A 15872-nucleotide genomic window follows, 5' to 3' on the forward strand; every position below is an offset into this window, starting at 1 on the left:
TGTGTCTGCTTGTGTTTGTCTACTGGTGTGGTTTCTTCCTCTTTTCGTATCTTCCCTACGCCGACATATATCCCAGACACAGAGCAGCAGCAGCAGCAGCACATCCTGTTGCACTTTTGTGTTTTCTGGGAACGGTGAAGCCATCTTTTTCTTTTCGATTCTCTAGCGTGTTCCGTTCTTTTCGTTTGCCCTTTCGAAGCTATTTGTTTGCCCTCGCTTACCCAATCACTGTCCCTCGTTTTACGCATTACATTCCATTCACGCAGTGTACCGGTGCGTGAGTACAGGTGAAAAGCGCAGGAGGCGAAAGAGAGCTCATTTTTCATGCGACCCCACGGGTCTGGCCGATCCGGTTGTTGCATATGTGCTGCTGCTGCTGCTGCTGCACCGAAATCAGGAATTGGGTAGGAGGACACATTCTGCATTGTTCTGCATACGCCTGCGGTTGGCAGTAGACGGTTACGACCACCGCCCCACCAACGCCGGTACATTTATTCTTCAGCACCGGAGCGAGGTCGATGATGCCGCCGGCCGGGAATCATGACTGCTCAGGTTTCACTCAACTCATAAAAGATGTATGGAGGGCCGTCTCGCATCCACAATGAGGAATCGTAATCGCAGGCCGGGAATCGTAATCGAGACCCGCCAAAAACCCCGCACTGAACACTCCAGCCGCACACATACACACACTTTACATCCAAACCACCACCTTCGGGCACGTCCCAAGCGGAGAGGGCACACATTATGCATTCCGGATGAGGACGGATGGCGCGAGATTTTATTCCACTTTAATATTTTGCATTACGCAAACAACGGCTGAGGGAGGGGAAGGGGGGAACCAATGGGCGCGCATGGCGTAACCATATGCCCGGAATCGTTCCCAGACGAACCTCTCCGCTGCCGGCGTTGATTCTTTTCCACCAATATGTTAAAGCACCTGGGTTGCCCAGTGTATCGGCGCGCACCACGATCGGAATACTAAAAACCACAAAAATCGATCCCCGATCCCTGTGATCACGCAATACTTCGGCAACAATCACCAAAAATAATGGGTACGCCAGCATGGTACGATGCAGCTGGGAGGAGCGAGGGGAGTCATGGTATCCTTCAAAATTCGTCCGCCAAAAAGGCATCCATTTTCATCAATCATTCCGATCGAGAGCCTGTCGAACGGCCTTTCGCTGCCGGTGGTTTGCCCTCACACTGTACATCTCCTCTCTCGGTCTTTCTAATGTACGATCAAATGGACGAAAAAAAACCCGAAACGTTGTTCATAGTAAGGTTGGGTTTGCGGGGTGGGAAAGAGAACCCCGTAGCTTTAAAAAAAACCCCAGCTCGATCACCACACAGCCTTGCTTCTTCTTCTGTGTCTATCGATTATTATGCGTCGCTCTTTTCATGTCCCGACTTGCCGTACAATTACCAATTAGGCGGGCTTAATAAAGACCTTGCAGCAAGAGGCCCTCGGTTGGACGCATTATGTACTAGCGCGGAGGAGGCTCGATTGATTTTGTCGAAAAATGGGCACCACCGCATCCTTGAGCTGAATGTTTCACTTCTTGCGCAAAGAGGTGGCGAGTTGTTTCAGCTGGTTGGTGTAAAATTCGGCTTGAACGCTTGAAGTAGAAGTCCCATTTTCAGCTTTTAATTGTAAGTATGAAGTTTAGCTTCAAACTTCCATACTTTTTAACGATCTTAGCCTACCAACGAACGTGAAGCAAATGCTACGTTAAATTACGTGTAAAAGCCCAAAAATGATGCAATTTTGTATCGTTCTTGTCGGGGAAAAAAGGCATGACGGACGCTTCAAGACCACCTCAAAATGCGGCACCTTTGCTGTGGCCTTGCTATTTCGTCTTCATGTTTCATGCTATTGACACTATCGTGCGTTCGATTTCATGTTTTAAAGAATCTAAGCGACATCATCTTCCTGTACCCCCGAGGGGGAGCATTTCCCGCTGATAAAAGCACCTCCTTTTAGCGAGTGTACATGTACCGCTCTTCATGTTCTTATCGACGGCTCGCCCAGTGCCCCTACACATCCGTCCACAATCGAACCAACGGAAAGTTACTTGTGAACGTTTCCTGCTGTCTTGCCCGCTGCTGTCGCCTTTGTCGGACGACTTGGCCGTGGCCGCTTCCACCCCAAAATTGAATAGCTTCAATGCCGTTTGTAACAACATTTTTGGCCCGATCAACCCACTCCAGCACGCACACATCGTACGCCTACACGGCTACTTACACACCTACAAAGAAAAGCAGAATACCAAAAAAAAACCCAAAAATGCCCATACTCACCTTCGTTTCGCTAATGGAGGATGGTTGTACGCCTTCGCGCCACGCTGGCCGTTGTGTCTTGTCTTGTGGCCATGCGATTTTTCCACACCCGCGATGGTGGTCTCTTTCCCCCCCAAAAAAAAAAAACTGTTTCGAAGCGGTCGAGTGAAGTTCGAGTGTGGAACTCACATTTTTGTTACCAGCTTCCGCTTCCATGCCCTGCCACCTTCCGCACACCTGGCACGCTTGACCGGTGTGTTTTTCCCGTAGCATTTTGTGTGTGTGTGTGTGAAGGTTGGATACGGATGAAGAAGTGGGGAAATCAACACTTTTTCGATGCTTGTGCGGTGTTTCGCTCGGTGATCGCACCGGTTGAGGGAAGGGTCCGCTGAGAGGATAGAGCCCCGGGGCGGGTAAGATAGAGCAAATAGATTTAAGGTAAGGAAAAGAACGAACTCAACCCGTTCAAGATGATACTTAGCTAGCGTTAGCCCTCTTCTCTTTAGCCTCTCGCTATCTCTCTAGCCTGCTCACTCCTATACCCGAAACTCACCGCTGACCTAGCCTTTTGACCATCTCTAATGACGTAGTCTGCAGGCAGCGTTGAGAGCTGGTGCCTCCGTGTTGTGCCTCATTATTGTTTTACCTCAAACTCCTCATCTCCCCATTACACCACCAACCTGCGCGATCTAATGCTTTAGCGAGCAAGATCCATCTTCGTTTTTTTGTTTCCTACTTCCTCAAAATTCTCAAAAGAAGAAGCTAAAACAACAGGTGATGATGGTGGTGCACTTGCGTGTAAGTGTTTCGAGGAGCGATGTTGCGGGAAGGGAGGGCAAACGAAGCGATCGGAAATGGCGCGATAATACTTAGGACAAACAGGCAGACTCACCCGGCTCACCACAAACCAAAAAAAAAAACGCGTTGAAAATGGCCGCAAAAAGAGAAGATCAAGCAGGTCTTCTAACCATCGCCGCATCGTGGTGGTGATGGTGCTGCTGCTGGTACTACTCCTGCTGCTGATCGTTCTAATTTACACGTTTTCGCTTCACTACTTCCCGCTATAGTTGCCTGATAGGTGTTTCCAGTGAGATTCTCTCTCTTTTCTTCTTCTATTTGCTAGAACAATCTAATACTACCTCACCCGAGAAAAACACACTTCATTTGTTCCTAGACGCCGATGTCTCCTCAAACGCCCTAACAACCTTACATAATGATACTATTTCGCCACTTTTTGTAACAAACGCTTTCTGCCGGATCAACACACCTTTTTTCATGTCCGTTCCACGTGCTGCTAGTGTCTTATTATGGGTGACGTGATTTGACAGCGTACGATCACTAATACTGATATTCGCTGGTTGGTTTTTTTTTTGTACCAAAGCGCGCACAAATTCTACCCAAAACGACTCGAAGTTCTTGTACTGTTGAGGCAGAGCACACTAAACGGCTTCGTGCAGGGCTTCTATCACACCACCGATCGTCCCCGCCGTTCAAGGGACGCCACAAACTAACTCTGCGACTGAGACACTGGTGGTTCGCTCTGGTTCGGCGATCGGACCAGCGCGACCAAGAAGCCGGTCACACTTGCGCACCATACCACAGCCAACAGCAAACTGACTCACACCGGAGCGGATCCGGCCGATCGGAGCCGCCAAGCGAGTGTGTGCCGTCGACTCGGGGCCGAACCACGCGTGCAGTTACCTTCGCCTTCGCCGTCCATCCCTTCCTGCGGTTGCGACCGGCTCATCGGGGCTCACCTGTTCCGGTGTGTTGGTGTGTACGCATTCCACCGCACACACGGCACGCACACAGGCATGGCAGCACGGACTGTGGATGGACATGGTGCGCGCTGTAGCCACATAGCGTGGTCGTTTCGTGTCGATCGCTCCCTTCCCACCGCACGGCGATAGTGGTGTGCTTCTCCTCGCCGCTTCTCCACGTCCCGTGTCGCCCTCCTGGATCGCTCTGACCACTCTCCATCACCACGACCACCACCACGAAGGACAAAAGCGGGACCGAAAAGAAGCCGAACGCAAACACGTTTGAAAACGTACAAGACCTTCCAAAAATTCCAATACGGAATGAGCAAGTAGAATCCGGCCAGCCCTTGGCCGCTGTTAGCAGAACACCGCATCAAAGATCGAAGTTTTTTGAAGTTTTTTTTTTTGGAAATTGCTATGCATATCCATACACACACACAACCGTGGAGCGATCGACCAAAAAAAAACCTGACCAACCACATACCACGGTGATCACCTCTGCTTTGTAGGGGGAAAAAATCCTGTTTTGTTTTCACGGCTCACCCAGAGCAACCAAGGCTCGATCACCCTTCTTGCTCGATGCCCCCGGTACACTTAGATCATCATAAATTTTCAAAGCTCGTTTGCCGGGAGCATGTGTGTGTGTGGTTTTCTTTTATTATTTAGTTCTGCCATCCAACACATCTTCGCCACGACTCTCGCTCAGGGTTCTACTCCAATTGCTACGGTGTGGAGAGCTTTTTCGCGGGTTGTTGTTGGCGCGCTTTTGTCCAAAATTTTGCACATCTTTTCTTCTTTTTTTTTTTTTTGGTTTGTTCGTTACGATCGTAAGAAGGTTTTGGAAGACATCTCGGTACCGTGCTACGCACGCACTTAACACACGATCACGCTGGCTACGTATTGCGCTTGAGGGTGTGTGCGTGTAGAGTAAAATAGTAGAAACTGTGCCTACGGAGGCAATAGATTTTTTGTTTTTTGGTTAATTTAGTTTCTAGGAGGGTTCCCCCCTCCAATTTCTCGTTTCGTTGGCGCTTCGGTTCACGTTTCTCTACTTGTAAATGCCAATCCGCGCTTTTGTTTCGCTGGTAATTGGAGCCAGGTGCCAAACCCTTGTGGTAACGTTTTGCAATGCGTCCCAAAAAATAAAAAAAAAACCCTCACACACATACGCGGAGATATTCCACCTCACAACCACTCCTGCTTCTCTAGATGATGGTGATGGTGGGATTGGGATTCAGCCGAATCGTATCTCGCTGAGGGGAACCGGTTCGAAAGACAGCATCCACAGCGGAATCATCACGCAGCAGCCGAAACACTCCTTTTCGGGGTAGGGAGAGAATAAAATTCAAAACTTTTTTCGTGAAAACAAAAAATAACACAAGTCGATGTAAATTAAACGACTTTTGGGATGCTTGTTTTAAGCTGTTTGTTTTCTTCCACTTTTTATCTGGCTGTTGGTTGGTTGGTCGTGAAGATAACCGGTTACTGGCGGTGGAAGGGTTAGGGTATATTGATACGTTCGATTGTGTTGCCGTTGTAGCTGGAGTGCTTCAAGAAAATCAAATTCAAGCACCAGCCAGCCAACGTTTTTTTATCTTCCCTTCGTGTGGGTTACCTTCTTGTACGGGGTTTGTCTTGTGGTTTGGTTGTGTTGGACGGCAGCTATAAACGGACCGTGCAGATTCGACCACTTGATGACGCTCGGGCATAACATCGTTTGCGATCGCGGCCGGCACTGGCGACTAACGTCATTTTTAAATTTAACGTATAACAAATGCACGCTGCTGATTGCGTTCGTTTTACGAGAAGTTGATTAGTTTGAACACAGCTTCTTTAGAGCGTCATCAAAAACGGCTTTAAATTTATATGTTGTTTTGAGCATATTGTATTAAGATGTTATTTCAGGTAAGACATTTTCAATGCATTCTATTCCATCATTCGTAAAAAGTTAATAAAATCATCCTTTGCAGGGGGCTTCAGTTGATGTGCTACAGTTGGACATCCTTCTTGGGCGCTACCTGTGATGAAGTGGTACAGTATCGGACAAAAAGAAAGAGAATTTTGTCCAGGAGATTGTTATAGCACATATAAATAGCACATACAGCTTATCAGCCACTTTCCCAAACTCGATCGAAGAGGAACGATAGTTGCAATTGTCCAGATATAACGGTTACTTTAATTTATTTCATCAGTATCTGCTAATGTAATGCGTACAATATGGCAAAATATTCTAAAAACATCAAAGGAAAGCATCATTTAATGTGTTTGGCTGTATGTGTCATGTTTTTATGATGGTACGTGTGTATGTGTGTCGGGTCGATTCGCTCATCACTAGGGTGCATGGGCCGGGTTGCTGCTCGGCACTGCAGGTACATCGTTCACGAATAAAAAGCAGAACCTGGACGTGCACGGTATTAATCTTTCAAAAGCGTTTGAACCGGTGAGTTGAACAATGCAGAAGCAAGCAATTTTCGGTTCAATGGGTCATGGAAAACATTGTACAGCATATCAGCGCTTTATCATTAAGGTAATGGCTGCTGCTGGCATAAAGTGGGGCGCAGCCAGCAGAAGATCTGAATATTCTTTTTGACAATTTCAAAGCTTCCTCCTGAGACAATTCAGTATCTGGTAGATTCGATGCCAAAACGCATGCAAAACATCACTAGACACAAAAGCATGAAGCTCAAATCTTGAGTGGCCTGCATTTTTGAATAGGGATCATTGCTCGAAAGAGCGGTCATCCCGCCTAATTAAAATAAAAAAGACATAAAAATCAAATGAAAATAAACTACTAACAAAATCCACATACACACATACAAAAACATGTAGGCACATATCAACATACACACATACATACACATATACCAAAAACCTACGTAAACTTTATGAGAACAGGTGTACCGTGCAGAGAAAAAGTTCTTTATTTCTTCTATAAACGATGATGACAGATTGTGACAAGGAGTTCAAAAAGTGTGTCAACCTTACTAGAACCGCGGAGCAACCCTGTACATTGTAGTTGTCTTGAAAATCATAGTTATCAGTGACGTATCAGCTTCGGCTGGAAGTTCTCAATATTTCCTGGACCAACTTAAATCTATCTGTACATAGTTTCTAGCGAGACATCACGCGCACCCATACTCATTGCAACATTAAATACAACGAAACTCACTGAAGAATGTAATCCTGAGCCTTATTCTAGTAGTGAGTTCTGAAATATTTAAGTTCTGCAACACTGAAATAGTAAGCCATCGTTTACAGTAAACCGACAACAGTTCCTCGAAGTCCTCCACTGTTATTCTGAGTTCGCTATCCTTGCGATGACTTATGGTAGTTATTTCTGAACCTGTAATTCAATCCGAGATGTCAGTACATGCTGCGTACAGTGCTGAGAACAATAGTTGCTATTACTTTACTTGCCTACCATGCTTTCTTTAAAGCTTTAAAGCTTAATAATTATTCTTTTTTGGGGTCCATGCGATCTATGCGGTTATGCTGGTCTTCTTCCTTCCTAGACTTCTTGAATACTCTAGACAAGTTTGCTAGACTTCGTGAGTACAACGTATCCGAATAATCTTTGAGTCAGTTACGAACGGTCCAAATCGGAATCATTCTAGAACTCAGAGTTATATATACGAAACAAGTCAGCCCGTGTTCAGAGCCCCCTCACGTATCCGAGATGAAGATAGAGTGTAATACTCATGCACTAAACACGGCACTTTGATGACTCACCATAATAAATCCAAAACCCTAGTACTTCGATCAAATAGATCACACAAGAAATCATGTCTTGCAGACTATTGTTATAGTCATGCCTATTCTTGCTTAGCCATTCCAATACCACTCCATCTTGATTGCTAGCGGACAAATGATAAACGACAGAACGATGCCAAAAGCGTATATAGTGCTCAATCTGCGCACGCGATTTCAAAATTGCCCTGCAACGCCCTACCAACGAGCTCCAATAAAAGACGCAACGATAAACTGCTTCATTAGGCAAATAATCGCACATCCTGTTACAGAAAATGCCATTTATCACTGTACGCGGGTTCCTCTCGCGGGTTTCAAAAGGGACACACCACGCAAAACTGTAAACATGGCACGCAGCCAACCATTCGGCGGGTACTGTCCTCATTAGATAAACCTTGGGCATTCACATCCTAGCTCAAGCTCGTTCGCCCCAATGCGCCACTATATATGGGGTCACTCTAACGCGATCATTCTCCCGCTCGAGAGTGTTTATAGGGCGAGGCTGAGCGGGCCGGGGTGAACTCTAACGTGCATAAATTATCCCACTGCAAGGCGTCCCCCGATCGAGTGTCATTTTACGATCGGCCGACTCCATTACGGGAACGAGCACGTGTAACCGAATGCTCCGGTCTGTCTTGGTGGCTTTCTTGAGAATTTAATCACAACGCTGCCCGCCCGGGCTCGTCGTATCGGGCTCGTCTATCTTGACCCGGTCTCCCCGGGCGTCGTCTGCGTTGGGCGGGATTGGGATTTATGCTTGCCGGGGTATGGGGTAAGGGTTCACTAAACGCAAAGCATCGGACGGACGGTGTTCCTGTTCGTGGACAATTGTACAGGGCATGTACAAATGCAACTCGTAAGCTAACACGCTCCGTGCACCGTTTGTAACACACGCCATCTGTGTAGAGCTGTTCTGGCGAGGTGAAAAATCTATGAACATAACCAGAGTGTAAGTAGTGCTATACTTGCGCTGGAGTCGACTCCAGAGAGCTTCGGTTACAAACAAATGACGCTCATCCACAGTAATGTCGTTCGTATGGTTCAATTGAATAGGTGTCTGCGTCTGCTATTCCATTAGTTGTCGCTTGTTTGAGGGAAATGGGTTACAAATGTTCTTTCGTAAGGTTTATTTCTCCCATAAACTTTGCTGCTGCTAAATAATGAGGGCAGTTTTGAAAGCCTCACTACATGATCTTTAACGATATCAGTGAGCATTAAAGGTAAAGTTATGGTTTGTTTTTTCTGCCTTCAACTCTTTATCTGTTTTGTTAAGATGCAACAGCATCGTCGCATAATTCGAACCAAAGTGTTCGTTCGGAAAACTGGATTCAGTTTTATTTCGAAAGAATATTCTGGGAGATGACTGTTTTTTTTGGGTTGTCGTACTAAGCATCTCTCTGGAAGCAAGCACAAGAGAACACGAAAGCAACGAACAGGGAAAACACATAATCATACTAATCGTCAACAATCATTATTAAATGAAAATAACCAATGGAAACGAAACGAAAGAAGGAACAAAATAATGATAATTCGATTCCAACTCCTTGCTACCCTGCCCTGTGACCCCCTACCTGTGGCCCTACTTTCCTACAAGCACACAGCATACACGGATCCCAGTATCCCGTTACCCAAACTCCCCATTTTGGTTCTACTCCGTCACCTTTCCACATATTGCCGCCCTGCCCCGGGTCGCGGCCAATGTTCTTTTGCCAATAGCCGTGCACCATTGGAACGACCGTGCAGCATCACGGTCAGGGCCAAACCCGTGGCCTTTGGACGGAATACTGATGAGGATGAGAAGAAGAGGCAGAGGGGAGGGTGGGGCTCATACACAGATACATACACACGCTGGTTTCATTATATAATTTATCATCATCCGCACCCCGTTGCGCACGGAACGGGAACGAGTTGTTGGAGTTGCCGGTGAAGGAGCGGCATGTATGCCGCCGCCTACCTCTCACACCACGACGCGAAGACGCGGGGACCATTTTCGACCGGCGAGAGGCATACCGCCGGAGGCTATAATGGTGTCCATCCTGGCACTGGGAGATGGAGACCCCGTCCGAGCTGGCCAAATAAATGAGGAAAGTTTCACCCCAACAAGGGGAAGGTTTGCGGGACAAGTTTAGTTCATTCGTTCGAAGGGAGACGCAACGGGGGTGGGGTTGGTGAGTTCGAACATTAAACGTGTTTCGGGGGTTGTATACCGACAGCCATTTTTATTAGCGAATCCGGTTGTAATCGAATATTAATACTTTCCGCCTGTTTTGGAAATCGGTTCAGCTGGACCGAAAATCGTGAGACCGTTCTGATTTTATCACTATAACTAAAGTAAGGATCGATCGAGATAGGAAAACAATCATTAGTAATGAGATGTAAAATTCAACATTGTGAAATAAAAACATACAACATTTGAAGATCATCTCCTATCGTTCCGGAAAACATGAATTCCGCCTATTAATATTGAAGCTTTTAGAATCTGTTAAAAATGAGCGATGATTTGAGATATCACTCAGGCTAAATTGAATTTTATAAACATTTATAATGCTGGTTTTCTTTTCATCAAAATGGTTGCTACAGTCTGAACTATTTATACAGTTTACTAAGAAAGGTTTAAATGTGACAAGTTGCAGAAAAAGATAAACATCTTATAGTTCTTTGTTTTTAGATTTTGCTTGTCCTTGTTTGACAATTTTATTACATTGAGATGGAATTTTCAAATTATAACTAATTCATACATAAAATGAAACAACTGAGTCACCTCTACTCGATGATGCATGTAGTAACAAACCTCAGAAACGTAAGACTACTCTAACATGGTCGAATAACAGATATGAGCTGTAGTTGAAATACAAAAAACACGCAGCCATTTTCCAGCTTTATGCTTTACTCGGTTGTGTTTCCTACCATTCGAATGTTTAGACTTTCTTTATAAGGGTTGTAAATATTTATTGGACGAAGGCAATCCCCGGGACGGTAGAACTTTTAACGGCCGATCACGAAACGAATCGAGAAGGTAGCATTCCGTAAGCCCGTGACATCTCTACAGCTTACGGCTCGAGAGGCTGAACGATCTCTCCGCAGAGGACAAGACAAACATCCCATCCGAACGAATCTTCTTCCTACCACCGGCCGTGTCCGCAGGGTGTAATGGACGAGAAACAGGTTAGGGCGGTGGGGGCAGCGGTGTGTAAGGAAAATAAAATAAAAACCCCCGGGTCAGCCATAAACCGCCGGCACCGGCGAGAGAGTTTGAAAAACCCTTCGCAAAAGGCCAAAAATAACACGTCGACTTCGATGGTGGTGGTGCAAGCGACGAAACGATCTGGTGCCACCGAGATGCGCACGGAGGAGACAGAGCTACCCGTTGGGAAGCTGCGGATGTGAAGAGCTGTTGTTTTCTTCCTCGACGCTTCGCGGTAGCACTGCGCGACCCGATGACCCGTTCCCAATGATGAGGCTCCCGCGCTTCTCGTGCTGTTGGTACTGAAATTCGGCTTTTTTCTTTATTTGTTACGTGTTTTTTTTTTGTTTTGCCCGCCATGCACCATTTTCCCAGAATGTTGCTGCAATGAATGTCCTGCCAATCCGGGTTGTACGATTGTCGGTTCGATAAAATATGTACGGCACAAATTTACAATTTTCGAATTTTTCGCTTACACGAAATGGAATCACACTTTTTCCTACTTCCTGCCATTTACATTTCTCAACCTGGGAAGCGTGTTGTTGTTGGTGGTGGCGGTGCTTCCTTCCCAAAGATGCAAGATATGCACCACCATGCGTTGGCGAAAACAAAACACCACCCGAAACTTGCCCGGGCAAAACAGAGACACGCGAAAGAATAACAGCAAGACAACTTAGGGTATGTATATATTTTTTTCCCCTTTCCCTGGCTTTTAGCAACAACATGAACATCCTTTTAGTGCGGGCTACATAATGCCAAAAATAAACGAAACGCAGAAAAGAGGCAAGCGAATGCACGCCGAAAGCACGTCGCCGTTCAGCTTGGGAAAGGATAACAGTGCATCAGCACCTCCGCTAATCACCCATCTCCTCCTTCCTGTTACCTTCGATGCAGTTGTGCCCATGGCAACGCGATTGCATGGCTCGGCACTGCATCACGATCCGTGCCCCGTGATGCGCAAAAACGAGGGAAGACCTGCGCAAAAGAGAACTGCGCAAAGATTTTCATTTCGGACAATTCGGTACGTTCGGTCGCGGCATTACGTTTTGAAGGAGAATAAATTTTCCACCACCACAATATCCCCTTCCTGCCTCATTGTCCGATGTCTTTGGTCCTTGTTTTTTGTGTGTTTCTTCCTCAGCTTCGATTGTCATGTCCGTTATCTCTGCACGGCAACAACAGAGCACTCATGCTAAGGATGGGATGATTTTTGGAAAAGCAATTCGGGTGGACTTTTTTTGCGTTTGCTTTTGCTGCTTTTCGCCATCGCCAAGGATGGGCCCGGTTTCCTTTGCCATTTTCGTACCGGGAAAACATCCGAGCGCGTCGAATTTGCTGCAATCAGAAAATGGGAGGCGAGGTTCCCGATATTCGCGGAGTATGAATTTATGAATTCATAAAACTTTGTCTTGTGTAAGGCTTTTTTTTTGGCGGCGCAGTGTGCAAGAAAGAAAAAGACGTGTATAAATTATGCTTATCTTTGTGATAGTGCTTTTACAAATGGCTTGAAATATTCGGGCACTTTTGGGCTGTTTCATACTTTCTTAATTGGATTTTTGCAACTTGTTATAGAGCTTATATTCGATTTTTAAATGAGCCCGTGGAATAATTGACGAGCCATGCTGCGGTAGCTTTTCATAACATTTCCTTCTATTTCCTTGCTATCATAATTTTTGCATAAACTTATAATTCTTTACGTTCAATTTGATACCGAAATAAATAAAGACACCAGCCAAAATGAACCCAGAAACTGGATATGAAATCAAAACAAGAGATCTTGAAGAGGATAAAATAACAACAGGTTCATTAATAAAGACGGCCTGGGATACAAAACTAGGATACATGAATAAAGACAGAAAAACAAATCATTAACCACGTTAGAAAAGGAAATAAACTGAGTGGTTAATGTGTGCATGATTTTTACTAAAACATCTGCCTCTATAATAAACGATTTTAGGTGCACCTAAGAATTCAATTTGATTCTGCTTTGCCTAGCACTGAGAACGTATGCCAATATGCCAATCAAACTGTTTGTACAAACGTAAAGTTCTCACAGACAAATGTTCTGGTTTCTTCAAGTGAATAAATATATAATTTTGGATTGATATTTCATTTATTGATAAATGTCTTTAAATTAGCGAAAATACAATTTTGGCTCGTTATTTGTATATTGTTAGCAATGTGATGTGAGTGACACTTAGCTACTTTTTCTTCTACCAGTCGAGAAGTCCTACGCGAACATGCCGACCTATACAGGCTTTCGAGACTTATTCAATACCATGTAGCCGGATAATCCGTCCTTGGTACCCGAGGGACGGTCCATTCTAAACTTGAACTCACGACGGGCATGTCGTTAAGCCGTGCGAGTGCACGACTGTACCACGGGATCGCCCACCTAGCTAAAGACCCTTTTATTTTCTCGATTATTGCAGTAGAGTTTTATGTGAAGTAAAATAGAAGAAAATATATTAAATATATTACTATTGGTTAAAATAAATAATAATATAATTTCAATAAATATAATGAATAAAAATGAACGAGGTAAATCGTACAAAATACTGATAAACATCGGGCTTGTAAAAGCATTAAAAATCCATAAATGGAACCAACCAACAAGAAGTATGAGAACAATTCAACCGACAAGTTAAATCGATTTTTAATGTCCTCAAGCCCTCCCTGATAACTGGTTTGATAACGTTGATAATGGATGCATCAGTACAAAGTCGAAACAGAAGAAAGCGTTTCCACCCAGCAGACCTCAGAAAACTGCTCACCACTTCAGCGCCATGTACGTTGGGCGAGATAAAGTTTATTGTGCGTAATAAATCATACACACGTACACACAAACACACATTCATACCACAAAAGGGAGTGGAAGTTTTATAAACCTTCGTAAGATTAAACGAAAACAAAAGTTTTCTTCCCCTGCACCGAGGGCGCAACGCAACGATCGTGCCGCGAACCACCTTAATCAAGTCTTTTATTAGGAACGATCAATTCTTGCCGTAATTGCTCTTTCAGCATTTTATCAAACATCGTCGTCCCCTGCTGTAGTTGCTGGGGGGTGAGATTTCCTTTTCAATTTACATCTTTAAATGGGAAGGTATTCGTAACAGACACCAACAGCAACAATAACAACAACAACAACTCCAACAACAAAACCACACCAGCTAACGGAAAACGCAACGTGGGACGAGAACGAGCGACACAAACACTGCAGGGACAGGAAAAAGATAATTCCCCCTTAAAACCATTCTGACAGCTTTTTGACACAGTCGTTACCATAATCGTTTCGATTTCCTTACGTGCTTTTTAAAACCGCTCCCATCTCGAATCCGAACCTTTCCGAAGGCGGGGGCCAATCAAAGCAGGTAGAGGGGCAGCAAACGAAGAAAGAGAGCCGGAGACAAAAATCATAAATAAATGGTCCATCCGTTCACTGCATGATCACCGGGTTCGATCGCGATCGATCGAACAGCTTTGTGACCAGTTGTCTAGGTGGAGTTGAATGAACTGTTACATATTTTTCCCTCGAAAGGTAACCCATTGTCTTTTCGGTTGGTGTCTTGGAACAGGTTCCCATTTCCCCGACCTTCCTTCTTATCCTCCCACGTACAAGAGCGCAGGATGCCACCTTCGCAAAGTGGTAGACCAGAGCGAGAGAAGCGTTGATCGGCTTTCCCGACTGATCAGAAGTTTTGAAAGTCATTTTTCTTGTATTTTCGGTCGCCTCGGGCTTGAACTGCGATACGAACTGTGTTTTTTAAAAGGTGTCAGCAGGTTCGATTTGCAGACACGATGGGAAGGGACAGCATCCAAAGGAGAGGAAAATATTCCCCCACAAAAAAAGAGTTTTCGTGCGCACACCCATGAACACTCCATTAAATTGAACGCGATCAGAGGGTTTTTTTGTGTGTGTGTGTGTGTTTGCATTTAGTATCTTATTTCCATTCTTTTCACGTTTCGCTTCAAACGGGCAGCAGTCTTATCGGTTCGCTCTTTAACCTTTACCAGCTACGCAGCACTGCCGCGTACTGTCCGCGCGCGAAGGCAAAACTGGAAGACTTCAACCAGCGTCCAAACGACGAACCCGGTCCGAAAAGAAATGGATTTCGTTGCGCATTTGAATGGAATTTGGTGGGTTAAGATTTTTGCATTTCTGTTGCATTCTCTGCTTATCGCTGGTTAGCCGTTCCATTGAATTTTTCAAGCGTTTCTTTTGCTTTCACAAAGTTCGCTCTTTCGCTTTATTCTCGTCTTATCTGCCGCACCGTTTGATATGGGTAACGTTTGTGATGTTTCATTTTTTTATATCATCGACTTAATTGCGCTGTGCAGTTTCTTACGCATCAGCAAGAATTTTTGCGGCTCCTTATATGGTCTTGGTTTTTTGTCTGTTAAAGCTTGTTAAATTAAATCTACCATTTTTGTTAATTTTCAATGTGGATAAAAAATACAACAGGCCAATAAAAATCACCATTTTGAGTGCTAAACAGATCACTTAGCCATGGTACATGTGGAGCGAAATCAAAAAGCTGTTAGAAGCTTGCACAAAACCGAATCCAATTCAATCGCTACGAAAAAAAAACCTCCCCTCGTGGAACACAATCGCGCAAAGGAAATGGGATCTATTTTTATCCCATCACTTTGACAGATTTATCATACCTTGATCTTCACCTCCCCATTAGCTCACCAATCGTACGCCTTTGCGTGATCCCTTTTGTAAGGGGGAGCCAGTGCTGCCCTGACCGTTTGGGGTTTGTTTGGCGTGTGCAGTTTGGCTGCGCCGATTGGTCCATTTCGCATTAGAGGTAGCAGAGTCCGTGAAGGGGGCCCCGTTGAAGCTGTGGTGGCATTCGGCATTTTGGGGTGGTTGCTCTTAATGAATGATGCTCATTTCTTGC

This window comes from Anopheles coluzzii, chromosome 2, assembly GCF_943734685.1.
Source record: "Anopheles coluzzii chromosome 2, AcolN3, whole genome shotgun sequence".
Taxonomy (NCBI): Eukaryota; Metazoa; Arthropoda; class Insecta; order Diptera; family Culicidae; genus Anopheles; species Anopheles coluzzii.